This window comes from Manis pentadactyla, chromosome 11, assembly GCF_030020395.1.
Source record: "Manis pentadactyla isolate mManPen7 chromosome 11, mManPen7.hap1, whole genome shotgun sequence".
NCBI classification, from domain to species: Eukaryota; Metazoa; Chordata; class Mammalia; order Pholidota; family Manidae; genus Manis; species Manis pentadactyla.
The window spans coordinates 89,909,853-89,924,924 of NC_080029.1; positions in this window are offsets into that span (position 1 = coordinate 89,909,853).

Sequence of the window (15,072 nt, forward strand, 5' to 3'; positions counted from 1 at the left end):
ATACTGAACTTTATCACTGGGTAACCAAATAGATGAAGGGAAGCATTTTAAAAATAAAGTACCCCAATTAATAAATAAAAAATAAATGATAGAATATCACCATTTTGCAATCCCCAATGCCTTTATGGATCTAGGCACTGAGCATCAACAGCTGCTAAGACCACAGAACCTAAAATAACCAGTTGCCAATTTGTAGGAAGTACGGAGGACAGAGGAACATCTTGAACTGGGGCTTAGCTTGCTGGAGCATAAAGGTAGCAAAACCCTAAACTGCCAACAAAAGTGGCTGACATTTATTAGGTGCTATGACATACCAGGCATTGTCCTGGCTTTCCACATACAACCTCACTTAACCTTTGTAATAACCTGAAGAAAGTAGATACAATTATCATGCCTAATTTACTGATAAGGAAAGTGAGGCACAGAGAGGTTTAGTAATTTCCCCAAGGTCACACAGCTAGCAAATACATGAGTTAGAATTTAAATTCTGGCCATTTGGCTCCAGGATCACTAGGTTATACCGACTCTCATAAAAAAAGCTGGGGTTTTTTGTGTTGTTTTAAGAACCAAAACTTCCAATAAGAGCAAATCAGGGCATATACAGACACATAGAAACTTTTAGGATCCCAATTGTTATTCAAGAGATATGTGCAAATGCTAAAATCATAATATTTAATTAGGGATAGAAGAGATCAATGGGGTCCTTTCTCTAAATCTGTTTTGGTCCCCACCAACTATCACCTTGATTCTCTCAGAAAGTGAAGGCTGTGGGCAGGACCAATTCTTCTGAGCCCGTACTCTGAGAAAGGTGCCTTGTAACCAGTTTTAAGGTCCTGGGTTAACATGGTAGCTGTCAGGACTGATGAAAAGAGCTGGGCAATCTCATGAAGAAAGCAAGTGCTTGAAGCTGGCAGTGAGGGCACCCAAAGTGGTGCGCTTTTTTGACATGCCCACCCTCCAAAGCCCTGAGCACCCGCCCGGGCTCCCTAGAGTAGAGGGGATCTGCTCCCACCTCACAGAGTTCCTCTCTCCCTCCCCTCTGCCTGTCAGCCCCAGCCCCACTTAAGGGCGCATTGTCTGCTTTGCATGGACACCCCCAAAGCTCTCAGCAGTCTTACCCAACTCTCCTTCTAGGCTAGCCAGTTTTCTGGGAGTATCATTTACACCTGAGGGTGAATTTAAATCTCTGAATTACCTCTTGCAGGCTGTGAGCATTCACATTTTATTTCTAACTCCTGTTAATTCCTGACTTGTACTGTGAGGGAGGTTTGTGGTTATAATTTGTCACTGTTCCCACCCTCTTCCCAGAGGGCCCTTTCTCTGCGCTCTAAAGTCATCCCAGGCAGGAGGGAAGAAGTTGCTCCACACGGAGACCCCAGGGACCTCCGTCCAGCCCAGGTTGGCGTCCTGGCCCCGCCTACCCGCCTCAGTCTCCTCCTCTGAAGACACGTAGACATCGGTATTAAAGTGAATTTGTCGCGTGAACAAGGTATTTTGGCAGCTCTTGGTGTCTTTCTTAAACCCAATGAGGAGTTCAGGCATGAGGAGAAACAAGCACCAGCAGTCTGCACATGGCTAACTGTACTGTCAAATAACTGTCTCTGAAACCCTTCCCTTTAATATATGCACGGCCTATGAATAGATATGTTTCAAGTGTGCCCGAAGCCATTTTTTAAAGTAAGTACCAACTCTCTCTGTGTATGGCATCTCTGCTGTCAGTGTGATGTGCCGTTGAGATTCTTTCCTTAATGAACACCATTTTGAAAGTTTCAAACACTCTCTGTTCTCCTGACATGTATTTCAACTTTTCAGGAACCACTTCTTTCCAGGTAAAAAAGGATAAAATAGAAGGAGGGATACCCATCTTTAAAAAGGAGCCTCTGGGTGTCAGAAATTAGAGTTAGGAGATTTGGGGCTACACACAGATTTTTTTTTGAATGCTGATTCCTATTCGGCACTAAATGAGTGTTGTCAGTGTCTTCCAAATCGTCAAAAGTCTGAAGTACTGGGATCCAAAATGACAGAAATAATCCTCTGCCTTTGACTTTGGTTATCAAAGCTGTGGGTGTTAGTGCATGTTTCAGTCTCCAAATCTCTGGTGCCTTCTAGTTCTCATTTGTCAGGGTTGAATGAATGCCACATGCCTGTTTCCATAGCAGACCCTTCCTCTTGGTTTTAAGGTGGCCTCAGAGCTGTCAGAAGTGTTACAGGCAATGTGGTGAGACCTGGCTGTTGATACATGCTGTGAGTCAGGAATTCTGATGCACACATCCATCACTGTGATTAGTCCTTTTTCCTGTCACTTCCTATTCCTAGTAGACCAATGGGCTAAAAATGCCCATATCAGTAATTGTTTACCTAGCCATCTGCACATACAGATCATGCTGTTTAGGTTTACAGGTGCATACCCAAAATGAAGAACATTTGTCTTGTTGCTGCCATGATATACATAGCAGTCCTACCAGAATCAGTGCTCCACAGATTCATTCAGGGGAGCACCAGTTCTGTTACTACTGTAAGTGAATTTCCCATTGACAAATGATGGCTCTCTTTCCATTGAAATATAGTACTTACTTCAGGGAATCCTAATGCACAGGTTTTAACCTCACAATTGCATATTCCAACAGAATAACCAAACTTCTGGAGAGAGTTGTTTATACTCATTGTCTCCATTTCCTAACTTCCTATTTGTTCCTCAACTCTGGCCCCATCACTCCATAGAAACATCATTCCCCAAGGTCAAGATCTAGTGACCTCTAACTCACTAGATGCAGGGACATCCTTAGGCTTCATTCTTGATTCCCCAGCAGAGTTCAACCCTCTCTTTCAAAACAGCCTCCTCCCTCAGATTTCTGAACAATCCCTCTCCTGGGTTCCTCCTCACTCTCTGACCCTACTGCTTTTGCTGCTTTGCATGCTCATCTCCTTTCAGTCACTGGCTTTTGAGGCTCATCAAGATCTTTCCTGGGTCCTTTTCTCTCTTATTATATGCTTCTGGAGCCATACTTTCATGCCCAATGTTTCAAGTACCATATATGTCAATGATCTTCACACACATCTCCAGCCCAGGCCTCCCTTTCTAAGTTACAGACTCTTGTATCCAACTGCCAATTAACATCCCCACTTGGATGTCTCAAAGCTACTTCCAACTCAATAAGTCTAAAACTCATGGTTTTCCCCAAAAAAGAGAGGAGGAAGGAGACAAGAAAAGGGGAGGAGGAGAAAGGAACAGAAAGAAAAGAAGGGGAAGGGAGAGGAGGGGAGAGAAAGGACTTAGTGTGCTTCATCCCCGTCACAGTGAACATGACCACTAGTCAGCCAGGCCCACAGGACCACACACCTGGGAATTTTGTTTAACATTTTTTTCTCCTCCTGTCCAGATTCTAGCCAATCACCAATCCTGTCCCTTGTACCTACAAAATGCCTCCACTTCTATCTCTACTCCACCTTTCTAGTTCCATGCATGAGGTGATAGCTAACGTTATCTTGTGCTTAGACTTTTGCTATAGCCTAGCCTCCTTTCTTTCTCCCTAAATCACCAGTGCCCTCATTCCAACCCAACTCTGCTTATCTTCTTCCATAGCTTCCCTCTGCTCTTAGTATAAAGACCCACAACACCAACACAGACAGAGGCCCTGCATGGTCCAGCCAGTCCTCCTCTCTGACCTCCATTTCCTACAACGCTGTCCCACCACACAGGCCTTTCAGTTCCTTAGTGACACGGGCTTCCCCGCCTACACAGGGCCTCTGCGCATGCTGTTCCCTCTGTGAAGGGCTCTCCCTCCCCTGCCTCCACCCACTTAGCTCAGTCAACTCCTTCCCAGCCTTCAGATCCCAACTGTCACTTCCTCAGGGGCATAGCCTCCCTGACCCCCTACAGTAGATAACTGACCTGTCATAAGCTCTTACAGTGAGATGCACCTCATCTTGATGGCACTCCTGTCTGTGTGTAATTACATAGCCATTAGTGCAATTATTTAATGAATAGCTGTCTCCCCCATTAGCCAGTGAGTCTCATGAGCCTAGGGACTGTGTCTAATTCTCCTTACCTTTGTACCCTCAGCTTGGCTTGGGAGTCTTAGCTCTTCCAAGTCCTGAAAATGTTAAACCATTTAACAATAACAGCGCCTTTTCAATTTTGCTTTAAAGAAATATTTAATGGGTTTGTATTTAGATTTCCTTAAATGACCATAAATGTAAAGGCTCCCTACTCTCACCTCTTTTCTTTTGATACGAGTTCCAACTGTGGGTGGATCTACAAAAGAAGCAGGGAATGGTGGGTACTCAGAGTCTGAGCCTACAGTCAATGATGTTTTCAATGTCACAGATCTTATTTAAACCCTGAATGTGCCAGGTGGTTATTGTGCTTGTTGCTCATCAGTACTGCTGAAAATGTCCCCTGAGAAACTGACACTTATTTCAAGGGACTATGAGCTGTGCTACCTACCCATAACTCTCAGTTCTGGACATTGTTTGAGTTTTGTCATCATGCTTTCACAACCTGACAATTTCACAACCTGGTCAGTCAAGGGCACAAAAAATTCAGTGATCTCTCATGACAAGCCCTCAGCACACTGAAGTCCTTGGGTGAAACCCCAGCAGCCTGGGCCTGCCCTCCCCTGGGTGACGCTACTACACATGCCCAGCTAAAGCTGCCCTCCCTGCTCTTGCCTTGCCCATCTCTTCCACTCTCTGTAGCTGCCATTTTCTTACTGCTTCAGCTACTGACTGCCAAAAAACCATCCGGGCCACTGCCCTGGCCCTCATGACATTCAACTGCAGCTGCTATCCCCCCATCAGTTTCGGTGGGGGGTTCCTCCACCATGGCCAAGCCCAGCTCTCTTGAGTCTGGGCCAAATCCTGAAGAGTCTGGCTTGTGATCAGTTACCAGCCAGTGCCTCTGGGTGCTGTCCATGCAGCCCCACCTGCCCACCCAGGTTGCTTCTCTCAGAAGTTTGGCACAACATTTTCCTACCTTTCTCATTTATGTGAGTTGATTTTGAAGCCCCCAGAGCCCAGCCTTGAATCCAGTCCCTCTGCCATTTCCCCAGGACACATTGTGGGCCTTCATATAAAAGAGGTTCTAGAGAGCAGGCTGTTACCCTACAGCTTGAGACGACGTTAGCATAATCCTTGCTGCACTTTCCCCTCTGCCAACACACTCTCCCTCCCCTCCGATGCATGCCTGTGTCTCCTCACCTCAGTGGTTACTTTCTCAGGGCAGCCTCCTCTGACCCACAGATATGATCAGATCTCCCTGCAGTTTGCTCCCTCCTCGCTGTTGCTCTTACTACAGTTTGTAATTCTATATTTGATTTATATTGACACCCCCAAGATAAGGTCACTGAAGGTAGCAATTTTGTCTTTCTTGCCCACCACCATTGTGTCCCCAACATCCTGCATGGCACCTGGTCTGTGGTAGGGCCTCAATAAGTACTTGTGTAATGAGTGAATGAACTATGATTCACTTCATTGTGTGTTAAGCTTTTGAGATCCCATCTTCAATAAACTCTTTTTTGTATGAAGGCAAGTAAAACACTTTTGGGGGAAGTCACTAACCAGAGTGCATTGCATGTGTGAGCACCACAATATTTCTACTTGTGGGTTCGACACTGCAACTCCATATTTTATTAAAGTATTTCGTTCAAGGTAGTAAAAAAAAAAACACTCTGCTACTGACTTGCGGGCAGTTGAACCTGGCTCCAGGGGAAGGGGTCATGTTACCACACTGCAGCTGAGCGAGGCTGCCAGTGCTAGGCAGGGAGGGGGCTGCGAGAATGCCCTTGCTCCTGCCAGAGGACATGTACTCATCCCTTCAGCTGTGCAGGTTATAGAGGGCTTAAAGAAGGGTGGGTGGTCCCAGAACTAAGTGACAGTACCCCTGTGATCCCAGGGCCATGAGGGGCTCCCAGTGCGGGGTGGGTGGTTGGCTGCGAACATTTTTACCTTTGCTTCGTGGTTTGTCAAGTCATCACACCCTGTGCTGTTGGCAGATGACAGCATATGTTTGACCCCAAAATGACAGCAAGGCAGCTGTGATATAGAGGGATAAGGCTGGCTTCGTAGTTAAAACCATCCTCCAGCTCACTGGGGCTCCAGAAAAGTCACACAGCAAGAATGATTGCTAGTTGACAGGAAGGAGAAGCTCCTGGCAAGCAGCAGTTGGGAGATGGAAAGAGCCCTGGGCTTGTTGTCCAGGTGCTAACAGTGAGCTGCCTGCCATCAGCACCTGCCGTGGGTGGGCGCTGGGCTGAGCACTTTGCATGCACATCTCATTTAACCCTCAAACTAGGTTCTTATTTTCAGATAATGAAACCAAGTGTCAGACTAAAAAAAAAAATGTGCCTGAGATAATACAGATGAGTAAATTTTGGAGCCAGGATTTGAAACCAGTTCTGTGCTGTTGGCAGATGACAGCAATATGTTTGCGCAGTGTACTGCCCATCAGGCATTGGGTTCAAGCCCTGATTCTTCCATTATGTCTATGGATCTTGGAGTAATTACTTCACTGTTGTAAAAGCTTTACAAACTGTAAAATGTGAATAATAATACCTATGGTAGAGGGTTTCAGTAGGGATTAGATGAGACAATGTGGATGAGTCTTCAGAACTTTGCTAATACAGCAGCCACTAGCCACATGTGGCTACTGATCACTTGGAATGGGGCTAGTCTGAACTGAGATATGCTGCAAGTGTAAAATATACACTGGGCTTTGAAGACTTAGTATGAAAAAATTGCAAAATATCTCAATAATTTCTCAAATGAAATATATATTGAAATGATAAATATCAGGTTATGTAAGATATATTACTAAAATTAATTTCGTCTGTTTCTTTTTACTTATTTTAATGAGGATACTAGAAAATTAAAATCACATATGTTACTCACATTATATTTCTTTTGGACAATCCTGCTTTAAAGGGCTATAAGGATGAGTGATTATTGGTATGGTAACTTCACACAGAATTATATTCTCGTTCACCACGGAGGCCAGCATCTAAACAGAGTCTGACATAGAATGAGTCCCTGTTTTTCTATAAATATGAGTTTTAATGAATTTGTTTAAATAGGTTTTAATCTTTTGAATCCAGTCTTTCTGATGTGTGTTTTACTGTTGTTTATCAAAGAAACAAAGTTTTCCAAGTTGAGGGAAGTCTCTGTGTCTGGAAAAATGAGCCCACTCTAAGTATAGAGATGACAATTTCAAACATTCTGGCCCAGACTCTTTATTCAGGTAACTGGTGAGTAAGCTGCATCTCAAGGAGCACAAAAAGACTTTTCCCTTACAAATAGTAGAAATGACCCCCTTTTTTCTTCCACTACTTATAAAATGTTACCTATCCCAACTCATAATAATGTCTGAATCATTAAAATTATTTCAAATCACTGAATGAAAGCGTATCATTTTAATGCATGCCTAAATTTCATCCTGTTATGTTTGACCTATGACTTTGGTCTAGATAATTTTGGATCCTGGTCTCTCATTGAGCATCATGCTTTCCCTTTCAGCTTTGTTTGTCTGCAAGTTTCATTTAAGACCTTCTATTGTTCATTCAGGTCACTAAATGAGAACATGGCTAAAGACATAACAGTCTTAATTTTAATCTCCATAAGGACAAGGGGACTGAACCTATATAGCTGAAACAGACAACTGATTGTCTAGCTGTTGTAATGCATAAATCCCAACATTTCAGAGGTTTAACACAACAGAAGTTTAGTTCTCCCTCACATAACAGCCCAGTGCTAATGATCCTGCTTAGTATCTCCCTTGCCTCTGAGGATTTACACTCTGGGGATTTCTTCTATCACATGGCTCTGCCATCTCCCAGGGCTTTGTCATCCTTTGCAGCCAATCAGCAAAGAGAGAATTTGAAAGGCACCCACGCATCTTCAACCTGGCCTAAAAGTGGTACACAGTGACTTCTGTTCATATACCATCAAGGTGAATTTAGCACATGATTCCACCTAGACACAAGAGAGCTGAAAATACAGTTCCTGGTTGGGAAGCCCCTTTCTATAAATGCACTGTACTATGGAAAGGAACATGAAGTCTACTAGACAGCTCTCCATCTCTACTATCTTATATATGGAAATTGTTTGCATAAGGATGAATGAAAAATGTCTGGATGTATTTTCAGATTTCACCATTCAACATTACCCATTATCACTGCCCCAAACCCATTAAATAACACTTAAAATGCATTGCATAAAATAATAGGAATAGTGGGAATGTAAATTAGTTCAACCATTGTGGAAAGCAGTATGGAGGTTCCTCAAAAAGCTCAAAATATAAATACCATTTCACCCAATAATTCCACTTCTAGGAATTTACCCTGAGAATACAGCAGCCCAGTTTGAAAAGACAGATGCACCCCTATGTTTATTGCAGCACTGTTTACAATAGCCAAGAAATGGAAGCAACCTAAGTGTCCATCAGTAGATGAATGGATAAAAAAGATGTGGTACATATATACAGAATATTATTCAGCCATAAGAAGAAAACAAATCCTACCATTTGCAACAACATGGATGGAGCTAGAAGGTATTATGCTCAGTGAAATAAGCCAGGCAGAAAAAGACAAGTACCAAATGATTTCACTCATATGTGGAGTATAAGAACAAAGAAAAACTGAAGGAACAAAACAGCAGCAGAATCATAGAACCCAAGAATGGACTAACAGTTACCAAAGGGAAAGGGACTGGGGATGATGGGTGGGAAGGGAGGGATAAGGGGGGAGGGAAAGAAAGGGGGCATTATGATTAGCATGTATAATGTGGGGGGGGCACGGGGAGGGCTGTGCAACACAGAGAAGACAAGTAGTGATCCTACAGCATCTTACTATGCTGATGGACAGTGACTATAATGGGGTTTGTGGAGGGGACTTGGTGATGGGGGGGAGTCTAGTAAACATAATGTTCCTCATGTAATTATAGATTAATGATACCAAAATTAAAAATAATAATAATAATAGGAATAATAACAGACTGTGTAACCACTTATATTTTAGAGGGACATTATTGCACCAAAGGAAATGGTCACGCAAGTGTATTCACAAGATAGAATGTGTTAGGCATGGGGGATGAAGGAGGGAGTTGGTAAGATGACCAACATCTATACTCACTCCATAATGGAGGCAAATGCAGACAGAAGGCAAGATGAGTCAGTTTGAGGGAGGCTTTAGTCTGGTCTCCTCCTTATCATCTTTCAAGCTGGTAGAGAAGAATTGAAGTGCCAACAGTTTTCTTTTTTTAATTTTGGTATCAAAAAATCATATTGTTATTCATTTTTGCTTTTTCCTGGGCTAAGTTTCTGGATTACTTGCCCGCAAAATACCTTAAAAAGATGGTCAATACCTAAGTTGTCTTATGAGTATGTGTTAAAGGATAAACATGAACAATAGCCCCTCGATTTCTTTATATTCCCCACAGTGCTTAGCAGTCCTCTGTCACAGCAGGCACTTGCTAAATATATATTGATTTTTGATGGATTAAGGTGGATCCAGACTTTGATTATGTCTTACCTGATTATGTCTTACATGTTATGATTGTGCCTTACTGAGTATTATTCTAAAATATTTATTTTTATCATTTCAATCCCTTCATGGATATATTATTTTTTGGTATGAAAGGGGTACATTGTATAAAGATATACCCTAAATTGAGGTTTTCCCATGTTAGCTCTGAATCTGGCAATTTGTCAAGGAATTAGATTTCTGTTCTTTATGTGATTAGAACATAATAAATGAAAATATCTAAAAATACGTGAATATGGACATTTTTCTGTTTAAGAGAACACTCATTTTTGATCACATTTATTTATTGTACGTACTAATGAGGGGTAGGGGAGAGGATTAACATTATATAATCAATGTCTTGTCATAAATAGTCTTACAAAAATATAGTGTGTTCTGCTGTTTTAATAAGCTCCTCCCTTAAAGTGGGAATATCTTTTTATCTATGACTAACTCCGAGCAGCCACACATAGAAAAAAAGATTAATCTATTTAACTACATTGAAAAGAAAACACTCCTTCATGGCAAAATTACTATAAGGAAAGTCAGTCAAAAGACAATATAAAATTGGGGGAAATATTTGCAACCTTTGGAACTAAAAGCTAATGTACGTGTTATGTAAAGAATTCTTAGAAATAAACCAAAAACCAAAACCACAAACCACTAATAATCCAACAGAAAAACAAGCGAAGGATATAAAAGACCATATATAGTGAAAAAATACAATGGGCCTTAAATATATGAAAAGATGTTCAACCTCATTCATAAGTAAGTGTAAATTAAAACCATACTGAAAACATTTTTCACTAAGAGTTTGACAAAAATCTAACCCTTTGATAGCACACTCTGTAAGTGAGGGAGTGGGGAAAAATAGGAAGGTAATGTGGGAAAACCTCTGCAGAGAACAATGTGACAGTATCTCTCAAAGCTGAAAATAGACTTACCATTCTACCTGGCAATTCCACTTCTAGGAATTTACCTCAAAGATAGAACTTATGTGCAAAGTGACATGTATACTGGGCTATTGATTGCATTATTGTTTGCAATTGAAAAAAAAACACAAAAACTGGAAACAACCTAAATGTCCATAGATAAGAGGACTGAATACTTAATTTTTTTTCATTGAAGAAGCTCTCTTCCTGTGAGCTGATATGAAAGATCTTCAAGATATACTAAGAGGAAAAAGCAAGGTGCAGAACAATGTGAACAGTATACTACATTTTGTGTAAAAGAGAGATTATTCCTACATGCTTATTGGCACATAGAGAAACTGGAATTAATATAACGGATGAAAATGTGCTTGCTTTCTATTTAGTCAATTACCTATTGTATGTTGGATGTTATTCTCTGATTCAAATGGCTATCTGTATCAAATACCAACATTAAAAAATCTACATCTCTCTAAAAAAAAATCTATTTCCTCCACTCCTGTTTCAATGTCGACAACTTTACTGTTAGAATCTGCGAGTTGGTGTCTTTTGAGGCAAAGGATAATTCAGCTGAGATATTTGACTTTACGATACAAATGTGAACTCACTTCTCCACGTGAGCAGCTTCCTGAAAAATCAGTGGGGCAGAGACAAAAAGAACGTAAGAGTCCAGCGCGCGCTGTGCTGGCCGCTGGGGTCATGGCGCAGGGGCAGCCAAGTCTGAAAGACTCCCGGCAAAGCCAAGAGGGGGCTCCCGGATCCCATCCCAGAGGTGGAAACCCGCCCTCCATCATCTTCTGAACGCGGGAGTGGGACCCCCTGCAGGATCCGCAGAGAATCGTCCGGGCAAAGCGTTCTAGCCTCGTGTTTCCCAGGAGCCCTGGTGTAAGGGGCAGCTTACCGCCCAGCCCGCCGCTGGCTGCCTCCTGGTTGGGTAGTCGAGGGAGCAGTAGCCGGCCAGGGACCCTGAGAACCTGGAGAGGAGGGGTCGTCTGCAACCAGGCTGGATCCCCAGGGCCCAGCCAGGACAGCGCTGTCCCTGACGGCGCACAGCCCCCTCCCCCAGGACAGAGAGATGGGGGCGGCTCAAGCAAGGCTGGCTTCCCTGAGCTTAGCACCCTCTTCCCTCCCCTCTCACAGCCTTTTCTTTTCCCAGCCCCAGCTTTCTCTTTTTCTAATTCACTCCCAGCTAGAGAGACGCTAGAACATATATGCTTGGACAAATTATTTGGGGGCAACTGATGGATCTGGCTTGGCCTCAATTTCCTCTTTTTTATAACAATATCAAACTTTACAACCTTCAGGAAACTATTTGGTTTCCTATAAAGTTAAATATGCACTTACTCTAGTCAACCCCTATTTACCCAAGAGAAACTAAAATCTATGTCCACTGAAACACTTGCTTACAAATGTTCATAGCAGCTCAGTTCACAACAGCCAAGGACTAGCAACAACTCAAATGCTCATCAGCAAGTAAACTGAAAACACAATAAAAGGAACAAACCACCTGTACATGCTCCAACATGAACAAATCTCAAAAGGATTATACTAAATAAACCAGACTCTATGGTACCAGAAAAAGCAAAGCTAATCTATGGCATAAGAAATCAGAACAGTGGGTTTCTTGAAATGGAATGGGCTGAGAAGGGCAAAGGAAACTTTCTGGAGTGATGGAAATGTTCTGTATCTTGACTGAGGTGAAGGTTACATGACTATATACATTTGTGAAAAATCACAGAATTGTACTTTAAATTGTGTTTGTTTTATTTTATATAAATTAAACTTCAACTTAAAAATATCTTTGAAAAATAGTACTTATCGGGTTATAATTATTAAATGAGTGAATATGTAGTGTTTGGAGCAGTGCCTGACACATAGATATAACCATGTAAGTATTTATATAGCATTTATAGTATAAACATAGTATTGTATAGCATTTATGTATATATTTATAATTAATCTGAAATCTGTGACACTGTGGGAAAGACTTACATTTTAAAGTTCTCTGTCACAATTTTCCATGCAGGAATTCACCCTGGGAGAAGAGTAATCACTTTACCATTGTCCCAACCTCTTAGGGAGGATTAAATGGGGCCATGTAACCCAGCTACATTTGTATTTGATTAATAAATATAAATGTGGATAGTTAAGTCATCAATTTAAGTTTCTGACATAATTTTTAGACCTGAGTCTTGTGACCTGGACACCACACATGCAATAATTCTGTGACAAAAGCTAGATAGGCCAGAAGACATCACATCAGATGTGACTATTTAAACTGTCCCTCTGTGAGGCTGCCCCCTCTGGGGCAAGAGAAAGAACTTGATGGCCTAGAGTTGAATGTCACTTTAGCCCTTATTACATGTGATATTAGGGAAGTTACTCAACCTCGCTAAACCTCAGTTTCCTCATCTGTAAAGTGGGAATTATACCTACCACATATGGATTTGGGGGGGCAGTTGGATGAGAGAATACATGTTTCAGAATTAAAAACTTGTTGATCTCTGCAGCCAGTGAATGCTCCTGAAGAGAGGGTCTTTGTTGAGCAGGCTGTCAGGTGTGGGCGACAGCATGTATTCCCATGAACGGTTTTGAGAAGGCAGGTCCCAGCTGCTCTTCTCTGCTTGAGGAAGCTGGAGAGATGCAGAAGAATAGAGGAAGATCTTGGAGGGAGTGACTGGGGTCGGGCAAGATTTGGAGGTCTCTCAGAGAAAGAGGAACAGTCAAAAAGCCGAATGAGGAAAGAGATGTCTAATGGAAAGAAATGGTGCACCCTGTGCTGTGTGTTTATAATCTCTTTCCTTGGTATCCTCTTTAAGCCTTCAAAAAAACCTACAAGATTTACTCAAGCTCTTGTGTGAAGTGGGTTTGTTTGAGAGGAGTGAGAGGAACTGCTAAGTCCTGCTTCGAGGGTGACACAGGGAGATGGGTAGCGGCAAACACGCAAATCTGGGTTATCCCTGTGCCTCGCACAGTCCTGGGGTCAGCGCACGCCCTTAGTAAATGAAGAACCGGCCTCTTTCCACGAGGAGGGCTCAGGTCAGTGCTCCAGCACCTGTGTTTCGATAACAACAAAGGCGTCTTGGCGCTTTCGGGCGGCCGCGCGTGCGGTTAGGCTGTGGCTGGAGTGGGCTCGAGTTCTGCCTCGCCTGTGGACCCGCCAAACCTCCGCCCTTGCAGCGTGAAGTATTCCCTCCCACCCTCCACTTAGTTTCATGCTGGTCGCAGGCACCGGGCAGTGAGCGCCGACCAGGCCCTCAGCTGCCGCGCGCGCCGCCGCCTGGTGTCAGTCTCCCGCGTGCGTCCTTGCCCACGCCGCCCGGGTCCAGGGCCCGCCAGCCGGGATCTGGCCACAGAGGCCCGTAACCTGGGTCGGCGCCCGGACCTGTGCCCTCGGCGAGCTCTCTTCGCGGCGGCCCTCTGCTCCTGACTCTGGCCTCACGCCCGCTAGCCGACCGGACTCCCCAGGGTTCGAGCACAAGAGTGCGCCGGGACCCGTTGTCCGGCCCAGCGCTCTCTCTCCAGGGGCCGGGCCAGGGTCAAGGTCTCGGCTCCGTCCGCTCACAGCGCCGCCTCCTGGCGCTGAGCCGGCGGGAACGTGCCGGCCTCTCCAGCGCGGACCTCGCGCAGCCGGTTGCGCCGCCGCCGCCGGGGCGGAGACTGGGTGCGCGCCTGGCTCCTGCTGCCGGGAGGGGCGGGGGCCGCAGGCTGGGCGGCCGCCTGGGGCCGCGCAGCGCCGGCTGGGTGCAGCCCCGGGGCCTGCGCTCTGCTTGGGCGAACGGAATGTTTTAGCCCGAGCTTTAGAACAACGCTCCCGATATTGATTGGATTGGAACAGGCGTGTGTAAAACAGGGTCACAGCTCCAATGCGCACAGCTGGCGGTGCAGCAGTGGACGAGAGCCAAGCCCTCCTGCAGGCGAGGCTGGGCAAGCAGCCTCCAACCCTCCGAGGAGGTCAGGAGTTCCTGACCTCTCCCCAGGACTACACCCTATCCACTTCTGCCTTGCCCCACCGCTCCCCAAGCCCCTATTTTGGGGAGAGACACGAACTCTCTTGACTGTGACACCCACCCTCAGCTTGCTGAGTGACCATCTGTCGGGACCTGGGATTGCTTTCTTGGTCTTTTTTCTCCTCCCTCCTCCTCCCCGTCACCGTGTATTCCCCAGTGACCCAGTCTGCCCCAGACCCTTTCCCAGCCCCGCCCCTGACACATGACCCTCATCACAGCACACGTTCACCTAGCTCCTCCAGCAATAACCCTAATACTCAATCCCAGTCCCATTCTCATCCCTGTTTCCCTGTCTTCACAACTGTGTGGCTATTTCTGGCTTCCTGTTCCCCCACCCTCACTCATCTCCATTCTAACATGCACCCCAAACGCTGCCCTTCCCCAGCTGTCTTCATGCTCCCCGACTCAGGCCTCACCCTTCCACCTCCCTTGAATCTGGGATCACTGCCCCAGAACCTTCCTGACCAGACAGAATTTGTGTGACCTGCTGGTGTCCCCAGGTGAGATTCCTACTCTTGGCCCCAACCTGAGTCTTTACCCTTACTTGTGCTCACAGAGCTCTCAGTAGAGTCTAGAGTCTGGGCAGGATCCTCTCTTCCTATTCATTAGGTCTTCTGGGTC